Below are 20,252 nucleotides of genomic sequence, written 5' to 3'. Positions count from 1 at the left end.
GATTAACAAATGAGCACCTTCTCAAACCTTTATTTAGAAATCCCTCAAAAGGGAAGTGGCACTGAACATTTTAGTATTGCATTTTGCCTAGTCCCAAAATGAGCATCATAATTTTAGTTTTAGCTGTGATCTGTGGCCTCATTGAGAGCACTTGCTATTTAGCTGTTTTCACTTGTCAGTGGGAGCATGTAGCATGCAGACACTAGACACTAGGTTATTTGGTTACTCACAGATAGACATACTTGCCATTCCTAAAATATTCTTCAATGGAAGTTTTGTTTCCTTTTTTTCCTGAGGCTTTAACTCTTGCACTCCAAACTGGCATTTAACTCCTGTGCCTCCTACTATCTTCAGTTTAGAGTGGCTCCTTCTCGCAGAATGTTTAGTATTGGCCCAGAATTTGATACGCTGTTTTAACAAGCCCCCCACTTCATGACATCCTCCTTTTTAGCAGGTGTGTCTCCAAAACACAACAAAGCAACACATTGCAGCATTGCCTGTTAATTACCATATTCAACTCCTCTTCACCCTGCTTCATTTCAACACAACTGTCCCAGAGAGCTAGGGGCAAAGGAGGTAGACTGATTTCTCATTTCATTCTGAGCTTTCATGGCTTTGGTTTAAGTCTCTAAATATGGACCCAGAAAAGTTACTTCCACAGGAGCTTTAGCATAAGCTTCTGAAAATGTACACTGCTTTATTTTTCCTCCCTTTCTCTTCTCTCCAAGAAGAAATATAAGAAGCCATTGTCTCAAGAACCATGATAGTGTTCTAAAAATAATAACCACTTCCAGACCTAAGGAAGGAAACACTGAGATAGATCTTTACATCTATTATCATGTTTACTTCATTGTCTTCACAAATCTCCTTCCTGTAGTCTGACTACCCAGAGGTGACAGAGAGCCACTTTGTGTCAGTAGGGGTTGCACAATGCAGGACACTTCGCTTGAGTAATTAGTCAGTGTTAAGGAGGCATTCAGTGTTTTGTTTTATTAAAGACCAGAACAGTGTTCTGAGTTTTATATTTCCTTCATTTACAGATGAAAATGATAATTCATTCCTTATATACGTGAATTTTAAGTTCATAGCAATTGCTTTTGATATAGCTACTATTCATTTTCTTTGTCTCCCAGTTTGCTATTTCTTGCAGCTTTCAGGATACAGAGTTATCTTCAGGGAAAGGACGATGATTCAGTGAGAGTTTTGAGGTAGATACTGTTCTTACAGCAAGCATGCCCAAAAACATCCAATGAACTCTGAAATTCTAGTTTATTTTAGCTCAGACTGAAACAATGGACCTTTATAAAGAGACAAGCGAGGCCTGCTCAAGTAAGACACTAAAAGCAAGAGAATACATAAATAAAACTTCCTTTGCCCACTCTATCCTTACTTTTTTTGAGCCTTGCTATGAATTCAACAACTTTCAAGCGCTTCTTGTACCAAACTCAGTGCAATCCTTTCTTGGGAAAAAGAGAGTTTTCTTTGGATTTTTTCTTTTTTCTCTTTTTTTCTTCTTTTTTTTCTTTCCTGTCCTCTTGTATTTTTGACCCTGGTCTCCTCAAGAAACCACTTCTCCTGCTGAAGACTCTCTGCTTGTTGGGTTCCTCATACTGCTTGTACCACAGGTTTCATCACAGTTTTTCCCACCTATAGACACTCAGTGTTCTCAGGTAAGACACAGAAGAGAGCCCCTTGATTCTCTCTGATTCACGTGAGTTACTGAAGACCGGATGAATGCCAGCTTGCCCCTGCTGCTGGTCATTGTGCTTTTTAGAGAACATTACATAAAATAAATCATGAACAGACATGGCACATTTTTGTATCTGTTCTCTTCCTCTCCAAATTCCATGCATAAAGTTCAATTTTATGCTATCATTAGGGGTATATTCACATCAGAGATAAAATTGGCATTGCTCATAATGAATTAATACAAACCTCAAAGAAAAATTAAGTTCGTTCCATTTTCTGTTACTAAGGGATATAAGATAAGGCAGGAAAAGGCTAAAACAGGTGCTTTGGAGGATGTATTATTTTAATAGGGTGAAGCTGTAGACATGACAGAATGCTCTTGTATCAGAGCTAGAGGGTGTGTTATTTTGCACTGATATTCCTGGGGTCTAAATTACTTCACTGCCAATGGTTATTTCTAAAGTAATGAGGTCAAACAATATTTGATATGATTTCTTGAAGACTTTGGTATGACAATGAATTGATTGATGAGCTCAGTCTGTAGTAATTGTAAACAGCTATATAGATATAGCTAAAAGAGTGTGGCTAAGTACAGTCCTCATTTGAGAAGGTGCATGTTTTATAGAATACGTTCATTTAGAAATATAAATGTGTGCAAACTCCTTCTAATTAGAGCTGGATTGCCGTATTGCCTATTCTGAGCACCTGAAAATCAGAAGTCACATTCCAGACTGTGCCAGAGTACAAAAATCAGAAACTGTCTTTTATAAATTATATATTGTCTTTGGTCTGGTAAGGTGAGGCCAAATCTGAAGCTATTGTCTAAATGTGGAAACACAGAGTTGAGGTTTAAAAAGCACCACATTAAAAATGTCAGGTAACTCTGAATAACAGCACTGTGGCTAGGCACCTGGACAGAGTGGTAAAAGGGCAAGACCTTGCCCAAAGGCCATGGCACAGAAGAAACCTGAGAGTACAGCTTAACACTATTACAGTGTCTGTACTCATAGGTATAACAAGATCTAAGGCTGGCAGGCTGCTTACAACCTAAAGGATTGTGACATTCCCAGAGAAAAGGCAGGAAAAAGAAGAGTGAAATATATTGGTTGGGCAGCCCAAGAGGAGAATTAATTGTGATAAGCGGGCCTTTCTAAGATTCTTGGGGATGGTGAGTCTATTTTGGTGATGTGATCAGTCCATTCATAAGTTCAACAGTTCCTAAAACCAATGTTTGGTTATATACTAATCACTTTTGACCTAGCTTCCAGAAGGACTTGAAGACCCTTTGACCGAGGCTACCCACTTTGGGCTACCTCAAGTTTGACCTTGCTTTGATGACGGCTACTCTTTGTGTGGACTAATCTGAGTACAGCAGTGTATAATGCTGTATGTTTGTGTGTATGAACACTCATACATGTGCACATCTGTTAAAGAGCCTAAATGCAGGTGGATATAAGGCAGAGGAAGGGTAAGGTGATCTAATATGACATGTTACATTTAGATGACTTTTGAAAGCCAAAGCTAAACAATCAGGTTATTGTATGGAAATGTCAACAAGCTACTCTGCCTGTGGCTAGTTTGCTAGCATTTTTTCATTATGGAGTCATAACTGCTAGCATATATGAAACTATAGATGTAACTTTTGATTACTCAAATTATTCCAAAGATAAAGACACTGATACATAGAGCCAACACATAGGCTTATATTTATAACTCTAATAAGGAGAATGTCAATCTCATAGCTCACAATTTAACATGTAATACCAACATCTTAATGTACCATCAATCTGAACCCAAACCAAACTCCTTGAAATAGACAAGATTTCATGATACATGTTCCCCATATTTTTTTATCTCTTTTAACAAAAGCTAAAAGAAACCTGATCAAGAAAAGTCACAATTAAAAAAATAAAATAAGCATTATTCTTGGAAAGAATGTCTCATTTTCTTCCTTCCTTTTGGCAGTTTTCTAGGCTGCTGTAGATTGAAGAAAATAGGAATAAGCATCTTTTGACCACAAACAGATGTGCTTGATAAAGAAAATGTCAGCAAAAATACTAAAGCAATGTGTCACAGCAGCTTTCTGACAGATAGAGGGAAAAGGTAAAAAATGTTCTATCATGTCCGACAAGGTGTTCTTTTTGAGATTTAAAGATCACTGTGCAACTTTAAACATGTTTGTCACTTTGGCTCTGACTGGAGCTATCTGGAGCTTCACAAGAACTTTATCAGCTCAGCATAGGGGGGAAGAAAGAAGCTCATTCCCATTTATCTCAGCCAGGTTCCCTTCAAAGCCAACAAATAAATTACAGTGTACATTTGATACAAATTGATTTCTTAACTCAAATAACAATGTTGTCCTCCCAGTCAGGCCATGTGTCACTCATTCGCGAGCCTGAGTGAAAGGCTCAATCTGTCTGCGTGACAGAAATAGGCCTGACGCATCTCACCGAGGAATGCTAATAACCCCGGCCTGGCCCAGGCCTTTGTGGGCAGGCCGCGATAAGAAAAATCAGCCCGTCCTGTCAAACGCCGCGAAGGCCTGATCGCTGTTTGTTCCAACAAGCTGTATGGGCCTCCGAGTCACCATCCTATTTCATGTAGTAAATGAGAGGAAAATAAGATCCGGCTACTACGGTTAAGATGCCAGTGACTGTGATGAAGCCGAAGTGAAAGGAAACCCCGTTGAATATCTTGAACTGATCTTATCAGCTGCTGGAGAAATGAGATATTGGCAGGGGCTGTTGAGTTTCTCACAGCTGAGCAGGTTAATAAGGTTGGGAGGCAGGCCACAGGCTAATTGGATTTCTCTTGGTTTGATAAACAGCGGCAGGCCCATTGCCAGAAAAACATACACAATGTGGCTTTTTCTTTGTTTCTCTTTAAGCCATACAGGGGGGAAAAAAAAATGAAAAAAAAAGCTGGGTTTTTTTCCCCTTTTTTTGAAGCTAAAGGTGTCTTCCTGAATTCCCAGATGAAGAGGCCAACAAAGTCAAACTGTGAAACAGTAGTTGTTGGGTGTTCTGATTTTAATCAAATACCATTTAACCCGCCTGACCCCACAAAGTCAGCTCACATCAAAACAGCACAACTGTAAGGACTAACTAGAAGCAGAAGGAAATAACAACCCATTGAAGCTTTCCAAAGGCTTAAAATATTCAAAAGGAAATGATTTTGCAGCCTCATCTCCAGACAGATGCAGCCTGGACAAAACACACAGCCCACACAGCTGTCTCCATGCGGCACCCAGTGTGGGCACCCAGGCTGCACCCATGGCTGATGGGCAAGGCGCCAGCACCCCTTCAGACCTCTCTAAATTTTGATCCCATGGTCCTTCAGCTCTTGCCATAACCCTGCTTCTTTGCCATGCTGTTACTTGGCAGGATCTGGCCTGGAATTCACAAGAAGTTGAGGAGCTTTTTGATTAAATACTGCAAAACTGTACCCTGCAGGGCAGGCAGAAGGCTGCTCCATTACCCCTGTGTGGCTGTGCGGGTTGCTGCGAGCTTCCACCCGCACTGTCCAATAAAACCTGCCAAAATGCCAAGACCTTTGCATAACCTTGGAAATGTGATGCTTTGAAAAATGTTTGGATGTTGAAGTTGCTATTGAATGTCTCTGATAAAATCCTCCCACTAGTTTTTGTTTCATGAAGTTTGTCTTTTATTTTCTCCACCAACTTTTCTCAATCTTGGGTCTATTTTCACTTTGGATTGGCTTTGGCAGGGCCAGTGGAAGGAGAAATACCCAAACAAAAGCGGTGCTGCCTTATTCACTGCAGATACAAATATAGCACCAAGGCAAGGCAGGAATTACTTAGAGAAGCAGAGGAATACACATACTTTAATAAGAGTGTGAGAACATGAATACATTTTCAGTGTGTGCAATGCTCCACGCTGTGGCATCTGTACATCAGACCCTTTTTACAAACTTCTGTGATGTTATCTATAGAAGTTATGAATGGAATCAGTAACCAATGAGAAATGCATGCCATCCGAGTGGAGAGCTTCTAAGTACCTTAATTTTTTTTTCTTTTATGTAGTTTCTGATGCCTTAAGGAAATATGTTTGCATGCCATCAGATTCGGTGAGTCAGACAAGATGAGGAACTAGAAGGAAGAATGTCTAAGCTTATTCCATATTTTATTTTTCTCCTTCCAGAATCGAAACTTCTTTGTAATTTTTAAAAAGAGATTAATTTATCTGAGAAAATACTGTTTCTCAATTAGGTGGGAAACATGATGTTTGAAGTCTTGGTTTAAATATGACCACAACAAAGAGTTTCCATGCTCTTCATCTCCATTCTTTAGAAAATGGTTGCGTTTATGACTGTATTATCTACTCTAATTTGTATTTCACTACTTTAAAACATACTTTATGTTAACGTAACATATTTTGTCAGATTTTTCAGAATAATATGTCAAAATGAATAATATTGTACATTTCACTTTTTTTTTGATACATGAGCAGATATTTCCTGAACAACTCTCTCCTGCTTAAATTTTACAAGTTTCTGAAAGCAAAGCATACCATTTGCAATAAACATTGCCTGTGCAGGTAGCTTAAAATTTTAGCAGGTTCAGAAGTTTCTCTTTTTGTGGCTGTTTAGATTCATCTCCTAGTCTGACTACTCCTCCTTGTCCTTTGGGTTTTCTTTATACATTTGCCAAAATAGAATCAGAATATAACTCTCCCAGTAAAGGAGATACATTTGTTTAGAAATAATATTTAATTTTCCAGAAAACTGTGCCAGTCCTCACCTGAGATGTGCGATGTTGAGGAACATAAAACTACTTCTTCCATCTGCTAGCTGAACTCTGCCTTACTGAAGATGATACTCCCTTTCATTCTCTAGTCCAAGGAATATCTAATTTGTAGGAAATGAGTTGGTTTGAACAGAACAGAAAGTAGATGTTTTTCCCCTAACAAAATGCAGATAAAGACTGGTCTCCCACCTGCTTACCACATGTTGCAACTGTGGGACTAACAACTTCTCCAGAGCAGAGAAGGTCCAGGCAGTTCAGAACTTACCACGTCCTTTGGCTCTGGAAGAAAACATAAGAGAAAGGGAAAGATTTGCCAGCAGAAGAGTTTCTCAGATCAAGATAATCAAAGAGATTTTCTTTATTTTTTTTTTTTTTTTTTTTTTTAGTTTTGGGCCTGGAAACATTTAAGAGAAATTTTGTTTCATGGTAAATAAGAAAAAAATCTGTAAATAGTATTGTGAAACAAAATCCAATCCCTCTATCATGATGGAAATGAAACCATTCAAGGAAAATAAAGAAAAGAAAATAATTTGATCTAAACATTGCTTAAATTAAGATTCAGGTTTGTTTTTAAAGAAAGAAAGCTCTTTCTTCACTTTGAGTATGTTTCTGGACACCATCCCATGATACAAAATTGTCTTTGTACTTGCAATGACTTATGCATAATAGTTTCTTCCTTTCACATTTTGAGTGTTTTATTATTTTTGGATGCACATCAATACAGCATGTGGCACATGTATAAGGCAGACTAGGGTAATGGAAGGATATTTTCTGCATTATAAATACTGGCTAGAACTAAGCTGACAAAACCTCTTGCCCAAAATCCAGGTTCACTACTGTTGAAATTAATAAAATTTGTACCTTTCAATAACAGTAGGATCAATCTTCAAAGGTTTTCCAGCCTTACATAAAGCTTGGAATAATGCTCCTATATTTGCAGTAAGTTGTATTTGGAGTCATTAATTGGTCTAGTTTCCTGACATACCAAAATAGCAATGAACAGATGAATACAAAATATCTTGCTAAAATCATGAAATGCAGCAAATGAACTGTATTTGAGCTACTGATTTTGGAACTGCATCAAGCCCAAGTATTTAATATAGTACTGGTTTTATTAGCTTGCTATATTTCAGAAATTCTTTAAATAACTCGCAAACTAATGTTTTCTATTAAGAGTCAAAATTTATGATCAAAGTTTATCTTTTATTAAATTTTAATTTTTAAAAAATAGACAATACATAAATCAAAGTTAATAATAGCAGTTCCAAAGACATGTCATAAAGACTAACATGTGCTTTTACCTTTAATCTCAGTGAGAAGCCCCTTGCCTTTAATTGAAGTATTCACAGAATATAAAATTGAGCAGATGATCACATCGTTAGAAGATAAGGCCCTAAAGAAGCACCTGGTGAATAGTACTGAGTGATACAATATGAATAGAACTCATACTGGGGCACTAAGGTTTCCTTGGAATCATTGTACTACTATTTCTGGAAGGAAACAGATGAATCCAGAACTCAGAAAAAGTAACTGCCTCAAAGCACAAGCAAGATATTAATAATTAGCAGATACTGTGGAACAATACGACTGAAGAATCTTTTCCCCTCATATATGGCAAATTTTCTACGACATTTACTAAATTTCATATTGAGAAGTCAAAGAAGTAGAGATAGAGAACAGATTCTGAAAATGTTCTTCAAGAATAACAATTACCAAAGTGTCTGTTCAGTATTTTCATGACCAATAATATTCTGAGGCAACTCTGCCTCTCCCCAAAGCATAAGGCATTCCACATACTTAGTTATGCAATAATAAGGCTTTTAGACAAGCTTTCCTTAGGGTTCCTAATAGTTTACTTTTAAAATCAAATAATAGATAGAATGAAGATTTAGCATCAAACTTGTTTCCTGCAAGGTATACAAATGTATTCGGAATAAATATCTCAAGAGAAAAATAAAGAAAATCATATAGTATGTGAGAATTAGAGCAAATATACTATATTACCACAAATATGTAAAAATACATTGTAAATGTAACTTGCCATTCTAACTTTTTTTTTAATCTAAATTGATGAATAGGTAAAAGAGAATTGATAGACTCCAGTCCCTCAGTTACAGAAGATTTACAGTTAGATGATTATATATATGTGTGTGTGTGTGTGTGCGTATATATGTGTGCATACATATATATATAAATAGATTCACATCAATATTATTTTATCAGTATTCCATAGAAAATGGGGTTTTATTTTACTTACTTAAATTATTTGCAGTTTGAGTCAGCAAAAGGAAACAGCATGATTCTGAGAATCTCAGTTTTGCCTTTTCAAGTTAAGACACTGTAAATGTTTAGCATGAGGAGTAAATATTGTTCAAAATTCAGATGTTCCAAATAATGTTATAAACATAGGTTAAAAACCCGCAACACTTAACAGCATTTTAGTCTTGGAAAATGCATTCTTCAGCTTCTAGTATAAAGGCATTATTATTAGGTTATTGACAGTTATATATCAATTTAAGAAAATGCTGACTCACATACACTCCTTTTTCCATAGTCACATCACTTCATTTTCTTACGCTATTCTGTGATGAAATAAAATAACCAAAGTTTTTACTTTCACTGGTTGCCAACTGATAAATCCCCTTCCTACGGTGTAAACCTCTGACATTCCAGCTCCAAGTGTTTCAAAGGCTCTTCCTGCTTCAGAAAATACAGCTGCACAGTAGTGGTGGGATCTGTATCATTAAGATTTTGTGCTCAGACACCACTGTCTACCTAAGACACATACCAGAGGCTTTAGTTCAGACTTGGCTAGTGTGATCCTATGTAGTGATCACTTGGAACTACATGTGATGTAGACTGTCTTGGGCCCTAGGTTTCAGTGTAATTCTACTTAACAGGAATACATTTTTTATAACTCCATAATGAAAATAAATAAATAAATATCAGGTCTACATTACTGAACAGGGTGGATCTATAGAGCACAGTATCTGGTAGTAAGGACATGATGTCCACACATTTTGGAGTAAGAGGGGTTTTTTTTAAGTTTGGTCTGGTACAGTGAAGCTATTCATGATTATAGAGCTTCAGGTACATTTCCTGATCCCGCAGGAAACATCTTCCAGCTGCTCTTTGAGACACTTGTGTTCTGAGCCACAGGTCAACAAGTGGGGAAGATCAGGAGACTGACGTCACAAGCTCCCTCCTGCCCTGAAATCAAATGCTAATGCAGACACACTCTATTTCTTTCTGTACTGTATTCAATTCTTTTTTTCTGTTGATAGCATCGCCATATGTTATGTCAGAAGAATTTTCATCATCAGGGTATAACTTTTAGCACTTACTTCTTTGATGAAAACATTGGCAAGCATCTTTGTGCCAGACCATTATTTTCTCTTCCAGGACATTCTGGTTTACCTGTTAGTAAGCTTGCTTTAGGATTTAATTATAATGTCTATCATCTTAATGAGCAGCTTCCTATTTAGCATTACATCAGATTGTCTCTATGATTCTTGACTAATTATTTTCCAGAAGAATATCTGAGCTTTCCTTGCATGTTATTTTTATGAGATATATGATTTTTTTCTAGTGTAGAAAGACAATTATTCAATCAATTAAAGAAGAAATAATTTGGTACGATCTTCTCTTAATATGTGGTTTTTTCTCCCATTTTTTATTTACCTCTATGTATTATTATACTTTCCTTCAAAATGTGTTCTGATATTTTCTGCATTACTTAGATCTAGGTGATAAGTCTGTTGACTTCTTCTCTTAGTCTGAAAAAGAAAAGATTTAACCATATATATAAATATTCATTATCCTACATTTATTTTTTTTTGCTTTCTAATAGATTTGCATTGCAATACAAGAGATTTCAACTGAATATAAGGGTAATGAAATAGGTGAACAGGCAGGATTTCAGCCTTGGAGACAGAGCTGGATGCAGTTCTAAACAAGCTGATCTGCTGTCATTGCTGACTCTTCTGACCCTTCTGCTGAGCAGGAAGTTGGACTAGATTACATCTTGAGGTCCCTTTCTACTTGAATTATTTTGTGGTTCTATGGTCATGCAAATGCATTCTTAAAGTATGTTCACAGGATCTAATCCAAAGACACTCTAGAGACAATAGACAGTTCTAGGTCTACAAAATATTCCCATAAAACTAGAGATGTCTTATTATGTAGACAGATTCCGTGTCCTAAGTGAGAAAATCTCAACACGCTAGACATTTATTTCCACACACTTTCACAGCGACAGTTTGAGATACTCCATCAAAAATCATTAGGCTACTTATCATAAACATTTTCATTTTCCTGACCATTGTTCTCATCAATACCAAGCTTATTTATTCTGACCATCAATCTATCCTTATTGGCCAGTAACAACAGAAGCATCATAATGTATTGCTTATTCAAAACAATTCTGAACTTTTATTACATTTTCAAAGATCACCTTATATATAATTTTTTTGAGAATCTTCTAAAAGTTGTCACAACCATCCTTGATCTCTGGTGTCTGCAGCGATGTTTACCTATCAATCATAAGATATGACTTGCTTTTTTCAGGATTCCTCTCAGACATAGATGTTAAGCTCTGCTTCTGGCAGAGCACATAGGACTCTGCTCTGTATTTTTTATCAATGAACAATTGCTTGTGTTTAACAAGGGGACAAACATCTCTTTTCAGTGGTACAAATTTGCAGCCCTTTTTGAGATTTACTTCTTTCTGTGTATTAATCATTCTACTCTTTGTTCTACCTCCCAGTCCATAACTCTTATGGACTGAGCTAATTATAGTAATTTTATTTAGTTGCTCTTTTCTGAACTTTTGCTGCCATGCTTGTAATAGGTAATGGAAAACTCAGAAGAGTTGAGTAACATTTCAGTAGTAACTTTATTAATCTACTTATGAATAGAAGTAAATCTGTTTTCCAAAGAATTCCTGTCCTATCAAAAAGGATATCAACTGACTAAACAGGCCAGTTTTGCTATTACATTATTAATACAAACTCTTACTGCATATTCTAGTTTGAGGTAAAGTCACTATTTCCAAAAAGATCTGAAAGCTTCTTTTGTCTGCATACATCAATAAATTAATGTTAATTGGTATAGGCAGAAGATTCAAATTATAGTTTCAAATGAGGTACAGTAATGTATGTAAATTGGAAAAGGAATGAGAAAAATACATCAAGTAAATTAGGTGGATACTCAACCACAAATATTGCAAATTAATATGAGAGAAGTAGTGGAATTTAAGTGAAAATTAGAAAGTAATTCCTTTCTTCAGCCAGGCATTTCTCACACAGTTTTCAGCACTCCACCTCCAAATTCCATGTGATATGATCAAAATACACCAGATTGCTAATCATATTTCAATCCAGACATTTAGGATGATAAAATATCTGCTCCATTAGTTGTCCTCCACAGGCTTTAGACATGCAACTATTCTGCCATACTTCAAGAAGTTAAAAGATTGGAGGTCAAACCTTCCAGAAGCATTTTTAAACCTTCCTTGGGGAGATTTAACTCATGTTCAAAACATTAAAACTCATAATCTTCACTAGGTGACAAAAGAGTGTACCTCAGGATGGTTTGGTTTTTTTGGTTTTTTTTGTTTTCCCAGCTACAGAGAAAAAAAATCAGTTGATCCAGAAATTCCTTCATACTCCCTGGTTGTGAATCTTCAGCTTACCCAAATCATTAGGATAATCCATAATCATAAATTTGGAGATGTTTATAGAATTGATTGTCAAACCTGTTAATGAACAGGCTAATTAATTCTGTCTTCCTTCTCATTTCAGAGAAAAAGCCTCAAACTATAAAAGTAAAGTATTCCCCATTTTTATGCTGCATGCTTCAAGTATTGTAAGTCATTGCCACAATGCTAGGTTAACACAGTTCAAGACACAAGGTCAAATATACATACAGAATTTGCCTTTCAGAGCTATACCATATTAATTGCATTAAGCTTCTGTTTGATTCCAAATATGGAATATCAAACAGATATTTGAGATGTTGCATTGAAACAGAAATATTATTTGAAAGTGAATGTCCAGATTTTTTTTTTCTATTAATAACCTATTGAGTCAATCTTGGGGCCAATTTTGAGATGTGCAAACTGCATTTTTTGACAAAACAAAGTCAGAAGCTTTACTCCAAAATCACTCCAAATACTTGACACAACACTTGACTTATATAATTAAATTCAGAATCAATGTGTGGATGGCTCCTGCTGCAGATCCATGGTACATACTTAGAGTGTTACAGTTCTTTTTTTCAGAAAGCTGTAATCTATATGTGCAGCAAAGACTGCATTTGTTCAACAACCCACTTGAAAACAGACATAAGAGCAATATAAGAGCCTGCTGATGCAATTCCTTTGCGCTAAGTTCCTTGCTGAAAGTAGACTTGTAGCAGAGGTCTAGTTCTCAGTCAAATATTATTCTAAGATGTTTGCAATATTTCAGTGACAGCATCTTATATATCTTGTCAAGCATTGACCTGAGATATTCCCAAGTGGCATAAAATTAGGCAAATATTTCTATAAAATGCTTAAGGAAATTTTATAGCTTGGAAATTCATAGTAATTTATTGAATATTAAACAAAAGATTTCTTTGCAGTGATAGGAGAACAAGAGCTTCTCCCTCTTTCATAATTTTTCTGGTAGTAATAAAATTTTGTTTTGCTGTGAACCTCTGCAAAAGTCTAGGTGACAGCAGTTCCAAAATTGAATAGATTTTTCCAGGCTCTCATACCACTGAGGAGAAAAGGACTCTCATGCAACTGCCAAGGTACACTTATTAGCAAAAAGACAAGTTTAGAATGGAGAAGGGGACTGAAATTAGGTGTTTGATGAACATGCTTAACTAGAGATCTTGCTTTCTTAGTCAACAGTCTCTGTTAATTCATTGATAGCAGCTAAATATTTAGAAAATTACTTGCTGTCTCCTTCATATTGGGTGTGGAATCTGTAATACAGTGATAAGCTTCATTGCTGTCTGTATGATCTCATCTTGTATAGCATCTGGAGTGAGAGGCAAGAGCATAGTGTGAAGTGTGATGTGGTCTCCAGCAAGCTCTACACTAGCCAAGTATCATGTCCCAACACAGAATAAGAGGGGCTGTGTAGTATGGTTCAAGTGGAGAAAAAAAAACCATTCCCCCACCTGACTCTCCAACCCTATTTCCAAGTACTGAAGATGTCATGGAAGCCTGCAAAATAAGAAAAGGGTGCTTTATTTGCCGTGCCTTACTTTATGAATGCCCTAATTGTGTAATTCCAAATATAAGTGATGGTGTGATGTTCTCCTGTGTTTGCTTGCAGACAGAAGTGGTTCCTTGGGAAGAGCTTAAACTGCTCTCTTTGATGCCGATTTGCTTGTCAATTTTGGCTAACCATTTTTCAAAAAGTGTGTCCGTATTTCTAGTGAATATGTCTTACACTTATTCTGGCACTCTCTTCCTTCAGATGTTTTCCTATTAGGAATGGAACTGTTAACCTAAGCTATGGATACTTGCTTCCAAATGGCACCATTTGAGAAATGAGAAACATTGTTCCTGTCATGAAGGAACAAACACTTAACCTGCTATGCTGACAAAGTAAGTCATTGAGTATCAGCAGAAGGAAAAAGGATATTGTAGCCCCTGTATTCATTGTACAAAGACAACTAGGAAAAGAAAAAGATAACACAATTCTGGCCAAATATGCCTGTTTTCATAAAGTGAACTCCACACATTTTGTGTCTGTGAAGAACTTTGGCATTATAACAAAAAACAAAAAACAAAACAAATAATAAAAATAAACAAACCTCAAAAAAAACCCCTACCAAACAAATGGAAAAAATGGAGGAAAAAAGGTATAATTCAGCCTAAAATGTTAATTTCTCAATATGAAACACATTTAGGATAGACAGGCCACTATATTTTTACTCTAGAAAGAAGAAGCATAGGAAATATCTATGATTGAGAAAAGGTGTAGAATAATGTTTATTAGAGTATTCAGGAATATCTCTAATGTGAAAAACAATTAATTTTGTCTCTGTGTGTGTGTGTGTGTGTGTGTGTGTGTGTGTGTGAGGTTGGTATTTGACCTATTCTTCTTTATTACACTAATGTGATCTTTATGGATAATCAGTTATCCAGTTCAACTCCCTGTGACCCAAACTAGTGGAAACCTCTGGAAAACATTCACTAACAGCTTACACATCCATTAACTATTATCAATCAGTACAGTTTTACTTTTTAGCTGCAGCCATGAAAAATGCATGAAGGCAGAGATGAACTCTGGTTTGTGGCATTTGTTGTGAAGCCCAGAAGCAGCAGCAACTCGCAACCTATCATGCATAAAAGTAGAAATAACTTTTATGAGGCCAGTCATGTAAAGCTTGAATAGTCAAATTCATGAAATTCACTGAGATTTGGATTAAATTTAAACCATTCTATACAGCTCTACTTTTGATTAGAGCTCTGTGGGCAGTGAAAAAAACCTTCCATTTCAATGAAACTTGTATTTTTAAGAAGTTTGAATGTGCTAGAATTTAAATTGAGTTCCAAACTTGATCTTAAAATGTACAGTGGGTCAATTTACATTCAGTGGTAAGGGGGGAAGGGGGGGGGGGGAAGATAGCACTTTTTTATTTTATATTTTAGCTGTGGATCAAAGTTTATAAATATAAGGATCAAAACATGATCAATTTTTACTATCTCTTTTTATGAAATTATGAAGCTTGAAGTGCCCAAATGAAAAATGTAAGCTAAGTAGTAGAAACCCTACAATGTCCATGATTTTTACTTTTGAAGAAACAACAATAAAAAAGTCTTTTCCATTTCTACTTCTTTGCTTCACATTAAAAATGAGTTGCATTGTATTACATATATATTCCAGCCATTTACCTTTTCACTTTTCACCTGTGGTTCATAAAATATAGCATAGATTTAGCAATGAAGGGGGAAAAATATTTTATAGATAAATTTGCATCACAAACTAGCCACATTTCATGGTTTTTGTGTTTAAATTCTATATGAGTATCAGCCACTGTGGCTTTCACATATTTTCTGTAGATGCAGAAAAAATCACTGAGGCTTAGAATTTATTTCAATATCTAAATAAATTCTCAGCTCATCATTCAGATGACTTGTGGACTGCAAATAAAGTCATACAATGCATGAAGAGATTAAATCACACATCTGGACTCCTGCAATGTATAAATATAAATACATACATAGACACACACACACACCCCAATACGTACAGCTAAGGTTCAAATCCAAATATTTTGATATGAGCCTCTCTCTTGGCTGTGGTTCAGACTAGACTAGAATAGCTTGGCTTCTCTTTGCCAGATCTGCAAGCTTAAATCTCTAATTTGTAGAAAGATAAAAGCAGGCATTCCCATAAATCTATTTAAAGAAGAAATGTCTGGCAAGGTTCTACCATTTGGGGCCAAACCCTTGCAAAATAGATAGCACAATGTCAATTTTACAGCCTAGGCTTATAGTTCAGAAGTCCACTTGCATAACAGAAATTGGTTTTTCTGCAGAATCAGGACCCAGCCTCAAAACACAAATTGTAAAAAGGTGTCAAGTGTTTTATTCTAAAGTATACAATTTCTTTCACAGTAGAAGTTTATACATTTTTCTATTTTATATGTCAAAACCTATTAGGAAATTATTTATTATTATTATTGTTATCTGAAAATGCAGTCTTTTAAAAGAACATCATTACTGTTAACTTTTTAAAACATAGTGTTTCAAAGTACAGATTTGCAACTTTTCATGTCTTTATGATTACTCATTTGTTAGAATATATCATTAGGTATGATTTGATTGAGTTGGAGGGAATGAAGGAATTCAAAACTTATGGAATTCTGAAAATACTAAACAAAAAAGCCCCTCAAACCTTTATTCTTTTAAAAGAGAAGTAGATCAATTTCTTTGCTAACATTTGTAAACTTTTCAATTAATGTTCTACTTTTTAGGAATATGAAGTTTTCAAAAATTCTAATATATTAAATATGGACATTATCTACTAAAGAAATTAAACTTGTAGGATCTACAGAGGAAACTTTCTGAAGATAATTTTGTTTCTAATTGTGAAAAGCTCAATTATTTTGCAACTGTTTATAAAGGGTTTATTTTTCTTAATGAAACTTAGATCACCCAGAAATAAACCACATCAAAATCCCTCTGAATTTAATATTCAGAATTTTCTGCAGAGTTACCAATAAGCAAATTTATTTACTTGTCATGTTTGTCTTTGTTTTCAAATGTGCCTGAAACCCTAATCTGTATTGCTTTTCTTTTAGTACTAGGGGTTCATGGATCTACACATGATATTTTCTGCTTAGGATATTTATCCACAGGTTTTTTTTTGCTGAGACTTTATGCCTTTGCCAAAGGATTCCCAAGAAAATCTTCATGATAATATTTTATTTTAAAATTTAAAGCACATGTAATAGACAGTTTAGCTGGTGTTAACATCTGCATAATATATACCTTTTCTCTACAACATGGTCTTTCTCTCAAACCAATAGCCTGTAAAAGAGAGAAAAATGGGGATAATTGTAATTATAGCAAAGCTGTTCACCTGGTGGTCACTTGTAGGCTGGCATTCCTTAGGAAAGAAGACACACTTTCTAACAATCAGGCAACAAGGCTGTTATATTAATGTTTACTGGCACTGAGGATGAAAATGTCTCATTAACAGCAAAATATTTGAAATTTGAAAATAATCAATATGTCCATATGCAGAAATTTAACTAGTTTTTATAGAGAACATCCATTCTACCCAAATAAACCATATATAATGCAATGGGATTTTGGGGAGAATTTTGACACATTCCAAGAAATCTCAATAATTCAGAGAAACCGTATGATGAATTAGTAGATTTTCTTTCTGTGTAAATGGATTACAAGATTTTTACAGTCTGCAGCTTAATTTCTTCAGACGTCCATTGCCAGCCTCAATGCCCCCTGGAAGAAAAGTCTTCTTTCTCAATACTTTTTATTTTTCCTGAAGATATAGTGATGAAAAGTATAGCAATATTTTGTAAGTGCCAGCAGTGAATGAAAGAAATCCAATTAACTGAGTTAATCATATCATCTGATGTGTGTTTCCTGTGCTTGTTAATGATGGCACATATTTTCAATTCAGGTTCTTCTAAGACTATTATAATTGCATCTGCTTTCTTTCTTAGATTTTGTTGGTTTGTTTTGGGGTTTTTTTTTATTTTTTCAGGTTTGTGGTTTTTTGGGGTTTTTTTGTGGAAGAGGGTAAGTTGATCCTGGAATACTGGAGATGTTTTATCATAATTTGTACAAAACTTTGGCACATTCAACATATATCTACACTTTCTACAATTTGTCAGTTTAGGAGCTGATGAGGTTAAGGAAGTATGGACTTTTCTGGATGAAGAAACTAGTAGGAGCTCATAGCTGCACCAGGAATTACAAGAGAGATATGAGGGAGATTTAGGGCTCTCCTAGTAGTAGAACTATTTGGAAACGGAATGTACATGAAGTGAAGAACAAAAAAAACCAGTTGCACAAGAAGTGCTAAAAATCGTGAATGTCCACAGCTGAGGAATTATGGGGATCTACCAGGACAAAAGTTGACATAAGGAGGAGAAAGGGGTGCATGCACAGAGGCAGATTGAGCTGTTTATCAAAATGAGATAAAAGATTAGAAAAATTAGAAGAGAAAGGCTCTTCAGTGGCATGGGATGTTCGAAAGTGGGTAATCTACCTACCTTTCCAGTTAGCAAAGCTGCAACTGGAGTAAGTTTTTACCTGGGTTCATTGTAGACACTGGTGTCTTCCCTCCAAGTCTCGAAAAATCCTTACCCATATGAAGAGAGGCTGAAGTAACTCTGCTTGTTCAGCCTGGAGAAGGGCAAACTAAACCAAAAAACCTCCAGGTATCACCCACTTCATTGATGATATTAATTTTGTATGTCCAAACTTCAGCTGCCCAATTCCCTCTTATAGCTTCCTTTGGCCTTCTCTGAAAATCATGCTATATAACACTTTAAATACTTAGGCAGGAGGTGTGGGACAGCACAAAGGTCAAGCCACACTCAAACATGCTGTTTAGTAGCATTTTAGTTTAATAACAAATAGGAGAAATAATAACAAAATGCAAGTCTAATATTAAGTAATAACAGTAAAAATTGCACCAATCTTCCAGTGTGATCTTAACTGGTGGCTTTGTTATCAAGACAGGACAGAGAATGTGAGACTAAATTAAATTATATGAATCAAAGTCTGATTGTTTTCACTGGCTAATATTTCTGTGAAATAATATTTAATCTCTTCAGTGTGGATACTCCATTGATTTATTGCATTATAGGCATTCAAAAGAAGTAATTCCAGGGATGCAGAAAGAAAATGTTTCTTTTAAGTGTTCCTTACAGGAAAAAAATAGAATATGCCTAGGTAGGAAGCAATGGTTAAGGTTGCTAGATAGCAGAGTACAAAGAAGTAAATGGGTGGAAATATTTTGGTAACAATGCACCTCATGGACAGGCCTGCAAGCACAAACATCAAGAAGTCCACTATGAGGATGATATACTGTAAGACTCCTCATTTTTAAGTATACTCTACCTATGTATCAAGGTCTATGAGATTCATTCTGTTTGAGGAGACTCTTGAAATGATTTACCAGAATGTAATTCCAGTTATGTTATCATTCTGCCCTAAATTCAACAAAGGCAACACAGGAAAAAAACACGCTTGAGTCCAAAGCTTTGGAGTGTAACCACATGACAAGGAGATGAATTCAGTAATTGCTACACTTGCCTGTCTTTTCCATCTCCCTGCCAAAGACTGCCAGCCTTATATCAATAAATCTCTGATTAACCTGCACTGCTTTTGAATACCTTTAGTTTGGTGGTTTTTGTGTGGTTTTTTTTTGGCTTTTTGGGTTTCTTTTGGGGGGGGGGGGGGGGTTTGTTTGCGTTTTGTAGTTGCTGTTGTTTGGTGGGGGTTTTTTGGTGGGGTTTTTTTGGTTTTTTTTGTTTGGGTTTTTGGGGGGTTTTTTTGTTTTTGTTTTTTTGTTTTTGTTTTTGTTTTTTCTTCATTTTGTCTGTTAGGGGGGAAAAAAGCCAACCTGAAACCCAGCCAAAGCAAGCTGAATTCAGCAGTGGCTGTCTTAATGACCCAGACCTCAACCCTTCATATAAGGTGGTTGTTTGCAGTTCAGTAATTGCTGCTGGAACCCTGGGCACATTTTTGGATAGAGCAAGGCTGGGCATCTGCTACTTTCTCCCATGTTATCAGTCAAGAATCAGTACCTTCAATTTAATTTATTGTGTCTTCTCTGCTGAATCTTGAACTTTGTGGATCATTTCTTATACAGACTTAAGGGAGAAAAGAAAAGGGGAAATTATTATAAAAGTTTATGCCCATCTAGTACAAACTACCATTATGCATGGTAAAGGACAATTTAGTAAAGGTAGCATTAGAGATTCAAAATTTTCCACAAAAATATGACTCTACCTCATAATATTTCTCACAACACATTAAAATAGAAAGCTTTGAATAGAATTATCTTAAAGGTGTAGATAACATATGCATCTTGAATCAGCCTATCTACAATCATAAATAGGCACATACATACTACACAGCACTAAAATTTGCTCCCTGTTCTCCTAATCAGGACAGCTTGCTTGTAAAGGATTTCCACAAACTGAGTGCAATTTCTATAAATAACTTGTTGTTAACTGGACAATAAATACATTTTAAATAAAAGAATTTTATCAAAGTATTAATTGAAATAGAAAAAAATCCAAGAATAAGATG

The sequence above is a fragment of the Chamaea fasciata genome, unplaced genomic scaffold (genome assembly GCF_029207755.1).
Source record: "Chamaea fasciata isolate MVZ Bird 193981 ecotype frontalis unplaced genomic scaffold, bChaFas1.0.hap1 SCAF_1, whole genome shotgun sequence".
In the NCBI taxonomy this organism is placed as follows: domain Eukaryota; kingdom Metazoa; phylum Chordata; class Aves; order Passeriformes; family Sylviidae; genus Chamaea; species Chamaea fasciata.
This window is presented reverse-complemented; position numbering follows the sequence as displayed.